At 40.4% G+C, this 17,026-nt stretch overlaps 1 long non-coding RNA gene across 1 annotated transcript in view; it reads left to right on the top strand.

The window, feature by feature from the left end:
- The window catches only part of LOC141423346 (uncharacterized), a 51,383-nt gene extending 34,994 nt beyond the window's left edge, over nt 1–16,389 (top strand). Inside the window, exons 2-5 of the long non-coding RNA XR_012448141.1 lie at nt 7,239–7,383; nt 7,469–7,721; nt 10,076–10,135; nt 14,088–16,389. This is a non-coding gene — a long non-coding RNA (uncharacterized lncRNA). The remainder of the gene's footprint in view (nt 1–7,238; nt 7,384–7,468; nt 7,722–10,075; nt 10,136–14,087) is intronic.
- Nucleotides 16,390–17,026: the final 637 nt, after the last annotated feature.

The raw sequence follows: 17,026 nt of genomic DNA, 5'->3' as shown, positions 1-17,026 counted from the left end.
ATGAAGCTGTGGTAATAGACTGTGCTATGTTTTGGATATGGTTTAAGTGTCTCTCCTCCTCCTATCCCCTAATTCATGTGTTGAAAGTTTGGTTCTTAGGGAGCTGATAGGACTTTTAAGATGTGGGGTCTAATGGGGAGCCCTTAGGTTTTTGGGGGTGCTGTTCTGAAAAGAGAATACTGGTTTCCTGGGTGAGTTCTCACCAGAGAGAAAGACATAAAATCCTGGTTCAGATCCCCCCCTTGTCCTCACTTTGGCATGCTTGAGATGTGATTACTTCCTTCTGTATGTACTCCTGCCACCTTCTGTGTGGGGCCCTCACAGAAGGATGTGGAGTCTGCACCATGCTCTTTGGACTCTCAGCCTCCAAAATGCGCCATTAAATAAACCTCCTTTCTTTGTCTAGAAGTCCAATGCGCTATATCCATTGCGCCACAGAGCCAGGTTAACCTCTTTTCTTTGTAAACTTAGTCTGTTTCAGTGAAAATCAGACTGATACAGATTATATTTTCCAAAAAGGATTGAAACAATATTTCTGTTCCCACATGTTCTTCCAGAACTTTGTGTCATCCTTTTCAAGAGGTTGAGTCTCTTTTTCTCCTTGAACCTGGGGATGGCTTTGTGGATGACTCAATGAATAGATTGAGTGACCTTGAGATAGTCATAAGAGGTGTTCTCATAGCTCTCTTTCTCTTGAGACAAGTGCCTTGGGAGCCTGGTGCTCACACAAGAAATCCAGCTGTCCTGAACCTGCAGTGTTAGAGAGATCCTGTGGGTGGACCACACAAGGATGGAGAGGGATACCGAGGGATCCTCCACTGCTCCAACCCCATCTTTTTTCATCTCTCCAGCCCAGTGCCATCTCTGATGACTCCTGCCAGGTTTCAGAGGCCCAGATGATACCAAGAGGAGCAGAGATGTGCTCATCCCACTGAGCTCTACCCAAATGGCATCTTTGGAAACAAAACAAAAATTGCTGTTGACTTGAACTGATAAACTTTGCAGAGGGTTAGAACTCAGAACAGACAACCAGAATATCAGTTCAAGAAAAGGTCCAGTTGTGTTTGTCCTCAAAGAGTGAGACAAACCTTGAAAAACTTTGGTTGTTTTTGGAGATCTTATTCAAATAGGCAAAGTCTTAACATGGGGATTTTGGAAAATTTGTACTCCTCCTGAAAACACTGGAGAACAAAAACTGAAAGCCTCCAGAGTTCCTCTTTGTATGCTTTATATAAACACACAATCACACAAACACCTGCTGCCCTGCCTCCTCACAAATTTGGCTTGCTGTTTTGACTGACATGGGATGCACAGTCATCAGGCATAAAACAGTCTGTTCCCTGGGCCTGGAAGTCTAAAGAAATGAGAAGTGACAATCTTTGGTGTTTGAGATTCATCTTTGAATCCACATGGGTCATCCTGTGTGGCTGACCTCCCACACCAACAAAGGGGACAGACTCCTCCAGAGAGAGGTTGCTAGGACAGGAGCCCTCATACCACATGCTCAGTGGTGCCCACATGAATAACCTAAGTATGAACAGAGCTACTTTCTAGTCCCCAGGAAAAGCTAAGAGACAAAGAGAGAATAACTTGATTAAAAAGTGTATGTTTAAAAGCATCTTTGGGGCTGGAGGCATGGCTTAGGTTGTGGTGTGCTGTCCTAGCAAGCATAAGACCCTGAATTCAAGCCCCAGAACCACCAAAAAAAATTATAAGAAAAGAAAAGCATCTCTCATCCATCATGAATGGGCATTTTTGTGTAAAATACAATAAAAATGAGCTACTAGGAAAGTGAAATGAATATAGACATTAAAAGTCAAGCCTACCTTTATTATTAGATTAAGCAGATCTAAAGTCACTCTGTAAAATTGCTATTGTGGTCTCTAAATTTTTGCCTTCCTTACTATTCTATGTCATCCCAGTCCAGCACAGGGTCTAGGGCCACACTCTGAGCTGCATGGTCTGGATAGTAGACAGAAACTATTTTTATGAAGGCAGATTTGGGAAGGGAAGGGTGTGCCATGACATAAATGATGTGGCACCCAGGCGCAAGTATAAAGAGAAGTGGACCGACTTCAACAGGGTAAACTCCAAGACGGGAAGTCATGGTTCTATCAAGACTAATTTTGTTCACTTTTTATTTTGTAGTCTGAGGTTGGTCTTAAGATCAGAGAGGAATTTCCACTTGAGAAAGGATGGCTAGAGCATGATTTATTACACTTGGCTTTTTGGCAGAGGGTGCTATTAGGGTTCTCTTGACTGAAAGTAAATCCAATTTTCAGTCCCCAAAGCACCAGGGCTGCACCCTAGGCATGTGGCCAAACACACAGTCCTCACTCTACAGTGTAGATACAAAGACTCATGTCTGAGCCTGTGAGTTTCAGGAATTATGTGTGCATTTGTGTATATATGCATGTGTGTGTGTGTGTGTGTGTGTATATATACCAGCCCAGTATTATCAAACAACTTGTAGACAGATATCCTTTTGTACTTGGGCAGTGCCTGAGCTAACACATGACACTCAGAATCCCTCGGGATCTCCATGTGAGAATGGATGCTGCCTCATCAGTTTTGGGGGAGGAGAATAGTTACTGGTGATGAGTAGGAAGATGGAGTTGCCCATAAATTGCAGCAGACCTGTACATGTTGACATGCAATTTAAAAATTTTCAACTATAATGCAAGCACAGGCCCTGAATTCATACCCTAGGACTGCCAAAAATATAACAAAATAAAATAAAAATACCTCTCATCCATTATGGAAACTTTACATGTGAAGATCTGTCTATAAGTTACTTTAAAATTTTTCAGTTGTAATGCATTTAATGATTTCCATTATTGATGTCAATTTCTCCACTCTTATATTCTGATACACTTCCTTGAGTGGAAGTAAAAAAGTGAAACCCTATAATTCACATGCATTACTCTCTCTTTTATCATTATTTCTTCTCATTGCCTGCATCTTTTACTGATATTTCCTTACTACTTATAAAAATTTGGAGTTATTTTAGGGCTTTCAATCCCTGGATGTTTTGAGTGAATATTTCTGAAAATCATGTATAATGTTTGTGTTAGTTTAATAAAATGTGCACATACTTAATGATTTTACTTTTATTATCTATACCAAAACAATATTTGTATATATGCATGTGTTAGTCAGTTTTCCAACACTGTGACAAAATACCTTAAAGTAATAAACTTAGAAGGAGGAAAGGTTTATTTTGACTCATTTTCTTAGGTTTCAGAAGTCCATAGTATTGGCTCATTGCTTTCAGGCTTGTGGTGGTATCATGTATCATGTTGAAGCATGTGATGAAGGAGGCTGGTCACCTCGTGGTGGTCAGGAAGTGAAAAAGAAAGATAGGAAGGGGCTGGGATCCCTACATGACCCTTATGGACATAATCTAACTTTCCAACAATGACCTAACTTTCTTTTACTAGGCACCACCTCCTAAAGGTTCCACCACTTCCTCATAGCACCATAAGCTGGGGACCAAGCATTCAACACACGGGCTTTGTGAGACATTCAAGATCCAAACTATAGGAATTCACAAGGAAGGGTGTGGATATCATTTTTAAATAACCATCAAAAGGGGAGTGGAAAAATAAACTAAGATTCATCCATTAAGATGGATCACTCTACACTGGTTAAAAAGAATGAGGAAGGCCCATCATCAAAAACACCACCACCAATAGGTATTGGCAAGGATGTGGGGAAAAAAGAACCCTCGTACACTGCTGGTGGGAATGCACACTCGTGCAACCACTCTGGAAAAAAATTTGGAGGCTTCTTAAAAATCTAAATATAGATCTGCTATATGATCCAGCAATACCCGAAGGAATGCAACACATGTTACTCCAAAGGCACCTGCACACCCATGTTTATTGCAGCGCTATTCACAATAGCCAAGTTATGGAAACAGCCAAGATTCTCCACTACTGATGAATAGATCAAGAAAATGTATTTATACACAATGGAATTTTACTCAGCCATGAAGAAGAATGAAATCTTATCATTTGCAAGTAAATGGACGGAACTGGAGAACATTGTTTTGAGCGAGGTTAGCCAGACTCAGAAGACCAAAAATCATATATTCTCCCTCATATGTGGACTTTAGATCTAGAGCAAATACAGCAATGTGGTAGGACTTGGATCACATGACAAGAGGAGAGCACATATGGGAGGTTTGGGGATAGGTAGCAAACCCAAAACATGAAAGTGTTTGATGTCCCCACTCCAGAGGAACTAATATAGAAACCTTAAAGTGACATAGGTCAACATGAGAAGGATGTCAGGAACCAGTGTAAAGACCATTTATAGATGAATCAACCTGGGTTGTAACACATTTATACATGAAAGCAATGCTAGGAATCTCTCTGTATAGCTGTCCTTATCTCAACTAGCAAAAACGTTATGTCTTTCTTATTATTGCTTATTTCTACTCTTCAATGGAACTGGAGAAAAGCACAGAACAAGTTCTGCCTGGAAGGAGGCGGGTGGGGGAAAGAAGGTGGGGATGGGGGGCAGGGGGGAGAAATGACCCAAACAATGTACACACATGTGAATAAATGAATAATAATAAAAAAATGAGGCAGGCCCATGAGGAGGAACACAGGATGACTTCAAGGTACATTGTTGGACTAGGAAAGCAAATGTAAAGTGGTATAGACAGAACGAGAATGTTTCTGAAAGACACAAAACCACACAAAGTGCAAAACACTTCTTTATGCAGAAGAAGTAATTTGTAAGGCTAAGTCTAAAATGATGGCAGTTGTTCCTCTAGGTAGGAGGAGAGAAAGCTCGAAGTCACGGTGGACAAAGGAGACTTTTAGTTTATCTGCAATGCTTTCTTTTCTTTTTTTTTTTAATAAAGAACCATTACTCGTGTGCTATTTATGTACAGGCTGAGTATCCCTTATCTGAAATGCTTGGGACCAGAGTGTTTCAGATTTGTATTTTTGTTGGGGGAGAGTACTGTGGTTTGAATTCAGGGTTTCTTGCTGGAACCCTGCCTCTAGCATTTTCTGCTCTGGATATTTTGGAGACAGGGTCTCATTTTTTTCCCAGGCCAGTCTGGACCACAGTCTCCTATTTTATGCTTCCCACCCAGGTTTTTTTTTCTTCAAGATGGGATCTACATTTTTTTTTTTTTTGCCCAGGCTTGTCTGGAACCATGAGCTTCCCTATCTCAGTCTCCAAGAAGCTTAGATTACAGACATAAGCCACTGGTGTCCAGCTGTATTCATTTTAGATTTTAGAATATTTACTTATACATAATGCAGCATCTTGGGAATGAGACCCAAGTCTAAACATGAAATTCATTTATGTTTCATATATACCTAAGCACAAAGCCTGCAGGTAATTTTTTTTTATTCATATGTGCATACAAGGCTTGGGTCATTTCTCTCCCCTGCCCCCACCCCCTCCCTTACCACCCACTCCGCCCCCTCCCTCTCCTCCCCACCCCCTCAATATCCAGCAGAAACTATTTTGCCCTTATTTCTAATTTTGTTGTAGAGAGAGTATAAGCCATATAGGAAGGAACAAGGGTTTTTGCTGGTTGAGATAAGGATAGCTATACAGGGAGTTGACTCACATTAATTTCCTGTGCGTGTGTGTTACCTTCTACGTTAATTCTTTTTGATCTCACCTTTTCTCTAGTTTCTGGTACCCTTCTCCTATTGGCCTCAGTTGCTTTTAAGGTATCCTTGCAGGTAATTTTATACAATATTTTTAGTGTACCTGCATTTTGACTGTGATCTGTCCACCTGAGATCAAATGTGGAGTTTTCCACTTGTGACTTTTTTTTTTTTGGAGTGTTTCAGACTAGAGCTGCTCAGCTACAGGTTGCAAATAATGTCGGAAATCTGGGTGTGCTGAGGTGTATGGATACCACTCCCAAGCTGTGCCTGTCAGAATAAAATAAAAATAAAAATGAGGGGAGAAAAGGAGACAAGACCACTTACAGTCCAGTGCCCGTGATTAGGGGCCATGGCTCTCCAGCAGCCCCCATGTCTAGTGGCACCTCTACTCTACTACAACCAATCCAGGCTGTGACAAGCCTTTGGCACTTGCGACCAGCCAGGGGTGACAGGGTAAAACAATGAGTTTGGAACCATATCACCTGATTTCAGATCCTTTAGACACTTACCAGTTCTGTGACCATGGAGGAAACTGTTCAATCCCTGAGTACTTTCACACCCCTAACTGTGAAATGGCCATGATGACAAGGGGGTGTTCTGAGGATGAAATGAACTCATCTGACAAAACCTGCTGAATGATTCCTGGTTCAGAAAAATCTCTATATAAATACTATCTATGGCTATTAATATTTAAAATCCCCTGCCCCAACCCCCCACCTGAAGATTCTCCAGGGACTGAGATGTTTCACCTCCACCAAGAGCAAGCTAACATTGGTGGTTTCTGCCACCCTAGTGTTCTCATGCTCCAGAGCCCTTCCTTTCATGTCAGCCCTTTGAGAAGTGGGACTGCAGGAAGGGGTGAAAGAGCATATTGGTCCCAGATCTCCTGTCTCCTGACCACCGTTCTCTCCATGGACACCCCAGGAACCTCTGGCAGAGGAGGGATTGGATAACAGAATTGGAAATTTATCAAAAGACTTACTCCACTTTGGAAAACTGGCGAAGTATAGTGATGTATTGCAAAATGACATTTCAGTTGATGATAGACAATGTACACTACAGTGTTAGGAGAGAAGGCACCTCTGCAGGGGGCTGGAGATGGAGATGTGGCTGCTCCAGGCAGGCAGCTGCCCTCCCCTCACATGGAAACAGCCCCCTCTCTTCAATATTGACCTGTAAAGAAAAAATAAATCCATCTTAATACTTTTTCAGTAGATCGTGAAGCAGTTTATTTAATATTATTTGGATAACAAGCCTCCACATGAATGGGATTCGAATGTCAGTTGTCTTAGGGGAAAAAAAGATTTATTGGTTGGTAAATATTGAGAAAGAAAAGCTGATAAAGAATGGCTTCAGCTGTGGCTTCTGCCGGGAGCAGAACAGGCCTGTGTTGTATTTTTGGACCCTGGGAAGGCAAAAAATGGTGAATGTCTTTCTTTGTTGGTGCATGTAAAAGTGGAGCCCGCCACAAATAATTTCTTATTTCTGTTTGCATAGATTTTAAATTATGTAGCTTCCCTACCTTGTTAAGTATTAAAGCGGTCTTGTTTAAGGAAAAGACACTTAAATAATGAAGCTTATGTATCTTGTTTTCAGACATCAATATCTGGCTTTGAGTGGCACAAAGGGATAAAGGCATGTGGATTCAGAGCTCCCCGGAATGTGTGGCAATTCTAATTCAACTCCAGACTGCAAATAGACACAAAACTGTTGTGACTTTTGTGAAGAAAAAGAAGGCTGGGTGAGCACGTGGTGTTGGGAAATTGTATTTTCTTTTTTGAGTTCTTCTGTTTCCGAATATTTAATCCTACTGTTCTCTTCTTTAGTGAAGGTCTCTTTAGTAAAGGATCGCTTTCCTGAAATTGCTCTGGGCAACAGAGGCTGGATTCAGAAGCACATAGGCCTTGGGATGTGAGCTTCTGCCTGGCTCATGCAAGGAAAGACTGCCATCTTGTGGTCAGCTTGATGCTCTGCATCCCCGTGAATGTCCAGGCAGAAGATGTGCTGCAAGGATTTCTGCAGGACAAGTGTGGGTGCCTTCAGAAATCAACCTTACCATGGCTGTGAGTGCCCTCCAAGGTAGGTGCCAGTGAATACTCTGCATGAACATTGTCATTCCCTGAGCCAAAAAAGGATCTCACACACACTGCAGGCTGAGCAAAACTAAGGTAGAAAAGTGGGGAAAACATAATCCCATGGTGAGAAAAAAGAACTGAGCACAAATCTACTAAATGCCTCCTGTGTTCCTGGCAGAGAACTGGATGAACAATGCTCAGACTGAGGAAAAGAGTCAGTAATATGTGTATCAAAAATTACAAAATGCCAGATTCTATGAAAGCAACTTGCAGTTCATCATCCAATAGGGCATCTGGTCAACCCCTCAGACAGGGCCAGGCCAGAGCATGCAAGACCCATGGATCTGTGTTTTTTTTTTTTTATTATTATTATTATAAGAAATCTGAGTGTAAAAATGTTACATATGTTACAAAAACCATTTTTATAGAAAGGTACAAAGAAGAAAATTAAAGATTAGAATTTTTGCCTCCCTGGTTACCCACTGTTCTCACAGTTGGCTGAACTTTCAGATACCTTATCAAGGATATTTGCAAGCAGAAATTTAAAATACACTTATATATAAATGCAGTGGGACCTTGCACTCTATTCAGTAGCTTGCTTTTTCATTCAGCACTATGTCAGAGACATCTTTCCAGGTCAATACACATAGAATGACATCATTGTTTTTATCAACTGCATAACAGCTAATGATATACAGTATTGGTCTGATGTGCCAGGCACTATACTGAATGCTTCACAGTAACTCTACAAGGCAGAGGATTTAATTTATTCTCATGATGCAGATCAGGAGACTGAGACACAAGGGAATTAATCAGTTCTGCCAGGGTATCTGACTTCAGATCCCATAGTCTTGACTATTAGGTTATAGACACACCATTGTTTATTTGTTAACCAGTTTTCTAATGATGGACATTAAACTGTTTCCAGGTTTTCTGGCTGTAAGAAACTTCAGGGCAAGGACATCTTTGCACATTAGTGAGAGTTCTCTTTACCTAAAAGTAAGAGTATGGGTCAAAGAATATTCTCAATTTATACTTCGATAAGTCCAATTTCCCTTCAGACAGGATTTACTGAACCATTAACTGTATAGGAGAAATTCCAGTGCTCCATGTCTTGCCAGTATGAATCCTTTCTCATTATCTTTCTTTCTTTTCTATTCCCTCTGCTTTTTTCCAAAATGGCCTTTGAAAAAATTGCAAGAACAAGTAGAACATACCCTTGTAAATGCTTCAGCTCTTATAGATGTACCAATTGTTCTTTTGCCACATTTGCTCTCTCTCTCTCTCTCCATTCATTTTTATCAAGCTTTAGAGTCAGTTACACATGTCATTACACTCAATGCCTGCATATTTCAGCATATGTCTGTTGAGAACAAAGACCTGCTCCTACATTGGCATAATGAACCATTATACATTAACTTTTCATTGAAAAAGAAGTTTTGCTATAGAAAATCCATGCCAAATTACTGAATACTAAATGTTCCTTGTTTTGATGCAGAATAGAACGGTGAGTTGCATATTGATTCTTGCAGTCATGTCTTTATCTCCTTTAATCCAGAACAGTTCCCCACCCTTTTTGTGGGTTTTCATGGCATTAGTATTTTGAAGAATGCTATAGTGTGGATCTTAAGTTCCTCCCAAAGTTCCATGTGTTGAAGGCTTTGTCCTCAGAGTGGAGCTCTGGGAAATGTTTGTTTTTCCAGTTGTGGGGATGGAACCCAAGGTTTTGCATGTGCAAGGCAAGTGCTTTACCACTGAGCCACACACTCTCTCCATCCAGAAGTGGTGGAAACTTTAAGAGGTAGGGAACAGTGGGAAGTCTTCAAGTCATTGAGGGTGTGCTTTTGAAGGAAATTTTGGGTCCCTGGTCTTCTTGTTTCTCTCTTTTGCTTCTCAGCCATGACGGGAGTTGTTTTGCTTCTGCCATGATATGCTGCCTCATCACAGGCAATGGGGTGATCATGCACTAAAACCTCCAAAATTTCCAACAGGAAAATTTGTAGGTTGATTATTTCAGGTATCTGTTAAATCAATAGGATGCTAACTCAGCAATGCACTGCTGACTCACACAAGTTTTACAGGATGTCTCTCACTGGATTTACCTGTTGCTTCCTTGGGATTAGAATTATCTTAAATATTGTTGGCAAGCATATTAACAATATGGATGCTGCTGCTTCCTTTTTGATAATAGCATGATGCAAATTTGTTCCGTAATTGGTGACCTTAACTTTGCTTGCTTGGTTAAGAGTGTCTGCCATATTTTTCCATTGAAAAGTACCCTGATCCTTTATGATTAAAAAGTGACCTATGGGAGTGACTCTTTGGGTTGAATATTCTGTTTTTTATTCTCCTACTCAGTGGTTTTATCATCTATGGAGGATCTTTGCCTGAATAAATTATTATTCTGCTGGCTCTAAGGTGAGTTTCATTTTCTTGTTTTTAAAAAGTCTTCACTCTTTTGTAAAAAAGAGTCTATTCCTCACCTTTTTTTTTAGTATTGGTATACACTCATAGGCTCTATATTCATTTTATTTCTGTAGTTGTCTATTTTGACAGACAGAAAATCCCAAAGTAGGCCAAGTGGAAGCCCCTTCAAGCTGGGCCTGAGTCCTCTGAGCATTTTCTTAGTCTCTAGGTAGCCAGATGCTCCAGATCCATCTAATACTTTCCATGCCTGGGGCCTGGAGTCATCATTTTTATATGTTTGTTTAACCCCTCTTATCGATTCTACTTTTAAAATTTATATACAATGTTTGGTGTACAGTTCTAGGAGTTTTAGCATAATAGATTTGTGAAGCCTCCACTGTATTCAAGATGCAGAACTCTAAATGATGAAGTTTATACCTTAAAAATATGCAAATTTAAGTTGTCAACTATACTATTTCCTGGAGGGAAAGAAAGATACACAACACTTCCCTCATACCTAGAAACTACTTTGTGTTATCTTCTTGACCTCTCCCTTGACATCTGCTGGTCTTGTTTCCATCTTTATGATTTTTCTTTTTCTAGATTGTCTACATAAATGAAATTATGCAATATGAATCCTTTTGAGTCTGGCTTCTTTCATTTAGAATGTGTTTGTGATTCATCCATGTCATTACATGCATCAATATTTGGTTTCTGTTTGTCACTGAAGAGTAGGAATTCCACTGTGCAGAAGTTCATTTATTCAATCATCCATCGAAAGACATTTGTGGTGTTTTCAGTTTTTAGTGATGTGACTAGAATTGACATAAACATTCATGTATAGGTCTTTGTGTATGACCATAAAATTATGTAGTAAGTGTATGGTTAATTTTAAACAAAAACCTCCAAATCTCTTCTAGAGCAGCTGTGCCATTTTGTATTTTCACAAGCAATGTATGTGAATTCCAGTTGGTTTTCATCTTTGCTAGCACTCGGTATTACAAGTTTTGTTTTGTTTTTAGCTATTCTAAAATATGTATAGCAGCTGGGTGCAGAACAACTAGAAAGAAGCCACAAACAAGAAAGAGAGTGGAACAGGGTGACATATACCTATAATCTTAGCACTCAAGATGCTAGGCCAAGAGAATTGTGAACTTGAAGCCATCCTGGGCTACACAGTGAGTTCTAATCAATTCTGGGCTACACAGCAAGACCCTGTCTCAAAAACCAACCAACCAACCAAACAAAAAATGTATAGTACCACCAATTTCTTTTGATCTTTGTCAGTGTTAGAGATGATTTCAATAACGTGATCTAAAATTTTGCCTTTTTATAACTAGAGACGTCAAAAAGGACTCAATTTTTAAACTGAGAGGATTGAGAAATGTATTCTTGCCTGAGGTGTCGCATGGTATGACAGTCTCATCTTACGTCTGGGGTCATTGAGGACTCTTGTGTCCCCACCCTCTGTTCTTCATTGAGGAATTTTCTTTCACTAAAGCCATAGGTGGCAAAAAATAATGGATAGCTCATTTTCATTCTCTCTCTCTCCTCTCTCTCTTAATTAAAGGAAAAGAAAACAGAAATGAGTGAAAGAGCAAACTTGTAAGTTGTAGGTGATCAAGATACGGGGTTATACAGTACTCATTTCAGTTCAATAAAAACAAGAACAGCATCATCTGGGGCCCAGGAACCATCCTGCACACTGGTACCTTAATGTAAATAAGACCCAATCCTTGTTCTCTAGGAGGCTCCAGTTAGTGGAGACAGGGTGGGAAGAAACACAGATGAGATCAGTCAAAGGGTTAATGAGGCCATGCATCTGACCAAGAAGGGAAGCTCTGAGTAACTGTGGCTGCCCGGAACTGCCTTTTTGTTTCTAGCACTCGATCTCCTGTCCTGAGAAGTGGCTTTAGCACCACACATGAATCTGGAGGACACTTAAAGAAGGCATTTTATAGTTGTCCAAGGAACTGTGCCAAGATCTGACATGTCCTGTTGACTCTGCAGTTATAAAATAACCTGCCCAGCACAGAAACAGATACTCACCATGCCTGGAAGAATGAACTCAGCTTTTGAAAGCACTCAAGTAGAATTCTGTTGACTGAGCAGAGTCATCATCCTGGCTGAGTTGGAGGAAATGGACAGTGCCATTGTCCATGACTCACTCTGTCTCCTGGCACATCAGAGATAGCCACGGGAGACTTGATATCTGAAGTCATTTTCTTGGAGTTAAGGGACACTGCCCTATGGGAACCACAAACTGCACTGATCCAAACATTTGGTCAATTCAGCATGAATACAAAGCCCAATTCATCTCAGAAAGCCACCTTCCAATTCTTTGGAAACGTGTCAGCATTTGGAAGGCCCTCTTTCCTTTCTGATCAGTACTTAACATAGGGTGTTAGTGCTGGTTTATAGTGAGTGCCTGAAGCAGTCAGGAGTCAAAAGTCACACATTTTAACAGGGAGAATTTTATATAAAGAATTGTTAACTGGATAGATGAAAGACAAAAAAGAACTCCAAAAAGTCATGCCGGTGACAAATGAAGGAAACAGCTACTTCCTATAGAGCTGAGGGAACAAAAGGAAGAGTTATCAAATGATTAAAACTTAGAAGCTTAGAGGAGGGAGCTCCTGGTGCTGTAATTCTGGTATTTGGGCAGGAGGCACAATGAAACCAGTTCTGCAGGTATTGGAAAAACTGCAAACTGATCTCAGTTGTTGCTACAGGAAAGAATTGCCACTGTTTGAGTAAAGAGTCATTGTGAAGTGATGTAGGCAGGGACAGGAAATAGGAACAGGAAAGAGGAGAGGCACTTTCCCTTCTGTAGCCTTACTATTTCTCTTTAGTAAACCCTAGTGGGAGAACCCAGCGGAAAGCAGCTGGCTGAACAAAAACATAGAGGCAGGAGGTTCAGCTCTAGCATCACAAAGTTGAGGATACAACAGTGGAGGCTATAACAGATACTTAGAAACTACTTTTGCTGAAAAACACTGACTCCTTACTTTGGCCCATGAATTAACTAAAAGCTGGAGAAAAACCTGGTATCTCTTCCTCCATTTTACATCTATCTCCTTTACTCTGAGTTAGTCTCTCTCTCTCTCTCTCTCTCTCACACACACACTCTCCTATTTTATGAGACAAGGTCTTGCTATGTAGGATGCCCTCAAATTTGAAATCCTCTCAAGTTCTGGGATTACAGGTGTGCACTAGCATGCCTACCGATCTCTTTCTTGTTTGTGGTTCATTTTTAACTGAAAAAAAAGGCCTCAGTAAAACTCTGGGATAATTTAGCATCCTCAACTGTTTCCACTGCTTCAGTCTCTCCCCTTTTATGACCTTCCTCATGCCCTTTCTGGGGCATTGAAGGTTTTGGCACAGAACAGGTCAGGTGATACTCCTTGAATCATGGCATCTCAGACCAAGGTTCAGAACCTCAGACTGTGACTTCTTTCAGACTCAGTTTTCAACAAATGGGAATGAGAACATGGTCATTATCCATCTTAGGTAGTTAGTGTTAAGATGAAAATGAGAGAGAAGACAGATAAGTGATTTAAAAACTTTTACATGCTTCTTGGCAAAGTTCACTTACTGAACACATGCCTGTATTTTCTTCTGAAGCCTCATTGGAATAACAAGGCATGGATTGTTTTGAAAAGGGAAAAACCCACTATGATGGAAAGAATGGAGGAAGAAATGGTAACAATAACATAGTTTGGAAGTCAGAAGACAAATAGATGAGTGGTAACTGATAAAATAAAACAGAAATCCAAGAAGGCTATGGTGGGGGGAAATGGCAAAGCCATAGATTCATGCTGAAAATTCCATATACTTCAGGAACTGATGGTCACAGATGAGTCTGGGATTGGGGGTGGGACAGAAAGTCTCAAATAAGGAGGATGGATTGAGAATCTATGGAATGAACTCAGTTCTCCATATCCCTACCCTACTGTGTTGCCAGGTCATTGGCCAGACAGGAGAAGACTGATGGCTGTGGTCTGGAGAATACCTGGGCTGCATGATACAACAAGGTGATGAAGGGCTCTCTGGTACTCATGTGCCTTAACCTGTTCCCCTGGCCTAGGCTCCAGGATGCTGCAGCCTGTCTTCATCTTCTGGCCAGGAGATATGGAAGGCATACTCTGGGGAATCTGTCTAGCTGAAGAAAAAAAGAGTTCAAGATACTGATGTCAGCAGTTCTTCAGCAGAGTGGCCCATCCTATTGTGGAGCCTTCAGGTGCCCAGCATGGATCTTGTACTTGAGCTTCCAATCAGTATTGAGTTTCTTATTTTGAAATAAATGTATATAAGTGAGAGTTACTGGAGCTGTTAGTTCTCTTTGGCCATAAGCTTGACTTGAAACAACACACATTTATTTTCTTGCAATTCTTGAGGGGAGACGTCAAGAAGCCAGTATCACCGTGTCAAAGTGAAGGTGTTGGCAGGGCTTGTTCCTCCCGGAGGCTCTAAGGAATAAGTTTCCTTGCCCTTTCAGCTTCTAGAGGTGTGTGTATTTCTGGGCTCATGATCATTTCACTTTCCTCAAAACTCATCACTCCAGTTTATGCTTTTGTCGTCACATGGCCCTCTTGTCTTTTGACCTCTTGCCTCTCTCTTATAAGATCCCTTATGATTACACTTAAGGTTTGCCCAGATAACCCAGGATGATTTCCTTATCTCCAGATCCCTAACTTGATCTGAAAAGTCTCTTTTGTTATATGCAGTTCTGGAGATTACAGCATTGGTATTTTTGGGGGACCATTATACAGTCTACCAAACTGCTCTTAGGAATAATCAGGATGTCCTTCAGAGAAGTAAACTTAAGGCATTCAGATAATGTGGAATCAAACCATTATGTGTCATTTATGGGAAAATTAAGAAAAATAGTCCTTAACATTATATTCTGTGATCTGTGGTTCAAATGAAGAACATGGTTGAGAAAGGATGGTTTTGAGTAAAAGTTAAGAATTAATCAAACAAATGAAGCATAGAATATCCAGGAAGAAGAAAACTAAAAAGATATGATAATATTTTGGAGAATTAATTGGATACACTGAAATAATTCTTAAAAGAACGGACATAATTTTGAAATGATCATTCATTCAGAGCATAGTAGCAAAGAAAAACTCAAAATAAAAGTTATGAGACAAAGTGAAGGTGCTCTTACAAAAAAAAAATGGAGCAGAAAGGAACAGGAAAGTAGGAGAGAAGGGATAAGAAAGTTGGAGAATAAGCCAGGAGATCCAGCATCTGAGCAATAGAAGGTCTAGGAACAGAAAACAAAGCTTAGAGGATGAAATGACCAATGAGAAAAGCTCAAAAAGCTTCCCAATGTCTATAGACCTAAGTCTGGGGACTTAGGAAGGGACCCTGGAGTGTCTAGCATAGTGGGCAAAAATGGACCCATGACAATGCCCATAGTCACTGGGTTCAAAAAGAAGAGAGAGGGTGAGAGGGAGAGAATGTGAACTTGGACTTCAATGGCTTTGAACTTAGTGTCAACGGGAAGGCAGTGAAGCATCTGTACAAACATGTAAAGGGAAATGATCTGCAGCCAGAGTCCTATTGTGGGCTAAGCTCCCATCAGCCTTGCCTAACAGTTGGTAGAAAACATTTGCAGGGAAGCAAGGTCTCCAAAGCTGCATTGCTGTTGCACCAAAATTAGGTAGGAAGCCAGAAAAAGGGGAAGAAGACAGGGGGCACAGGAATTAAGAAATCCAACCCAGGAAGTCACTGAGTGACAGAGCCTGGGTTAAAGGGCTACTGAATTCCACTGGGCAGGATGCACACTGCTCAACTCCTAGGGGAGCCATTATCACCATTGTCTCTGTGAATGACACAGGAGTATAGAGAAACCAGAGCAAAGTAGAGCTCCTCTGAAGGCTCCCTGAGAGATTTCCTTAGGAAATTGAAATCAATAGAAAACCTCTAGCATTGAGATTTAGTCAATTGATAGAATTGGTGAGTAAATTAATGATAAACACACAGAAATCTAAGCATATCTAAAGAAAACAACTATGAACTTTGGCATGAAATAACTATAACAATTAAATTATAATATCTTAACTCTGAAGAGTATTTACTTATTTACAATAATTTAAACAGTAATCATTGATCTACTACAAGTTTTGAAATACTTATATTGGTAGGGCCACAGTTATGGGAAAGTGTGTGTGTGTGGGTGTAGAGGGGCAAGGAAAAGAAATCAAGATATAGCAATGCAAGCATACCATTCAAGGAAAGGCAGGAGATGATCAACTAAGATCTGGGGAGGGGTAAGAGAGGGGTGCTGTTATATTTTATAATGATTCTTGAATTATTAGATTCTTTAAACTATGCATTTATAACTTTGCTCAAAATAGAAACTAATAAAAGTTTGTAAAATTCTCTCAACTCTGGTCAAGTAATCCTAAATTTTATTGGTATGTGTATGTGTGTGTGTATGTGTGTGTGTGTGTGTGTGCGTGAGAGAGAGAGAGAGAGAGAAAGAGAAAGAGAGAAAGAAAGAGAGAAATACGTAGTTACGTAGTGCAGTTGTAGCAGAGTAAAGGCTAGTATTATGCATGCCATTAATATTATTAAGCCTGACATTTACTGCCATGATATTCTAGACCTTTCTCTTCACTGCTGTTTAGAACTCACTGTGCACAGAGCCAGTGTCTGAGTCAGAGCAGAACTGGGTTCCTTGCACACACCATTTAATTCCCTACACATAGATATAGGGTGCACATTGTCAATGCTGAAGTTTTAGATTTGGACTAGTATGAACATCTCCTGTGTACAAAAGAGAGAACAAAAGTCTGTGTAGCAGTTCATTTGGAACCTGTTTCTTTCAGCTCCAAAGTGTTGTCCAAACATCAGGTATAGCACATCTGTGTTCTGGAAACTACTCTGGATGAG

The sequence above is a fragment of the Castor canadensis genome, chromosome 5 (assembly GCF_047511655.1).
Source record: "Castor canadensis chromosome 5, mCasCan1.hap1v2, whole genome shotgun sequence".
Classification (NCBI taxonomy): Eukaryota; Metazoa; Chordata; class Mammalia; order Rodentia; family Castoridae; genus Castor; species Castor canadensis.
The sequence above is the reverse complement of the archived record's forward strand: the minus strand, read 5'-3'. Positions and strand labels throughout refer to the sequence as shown.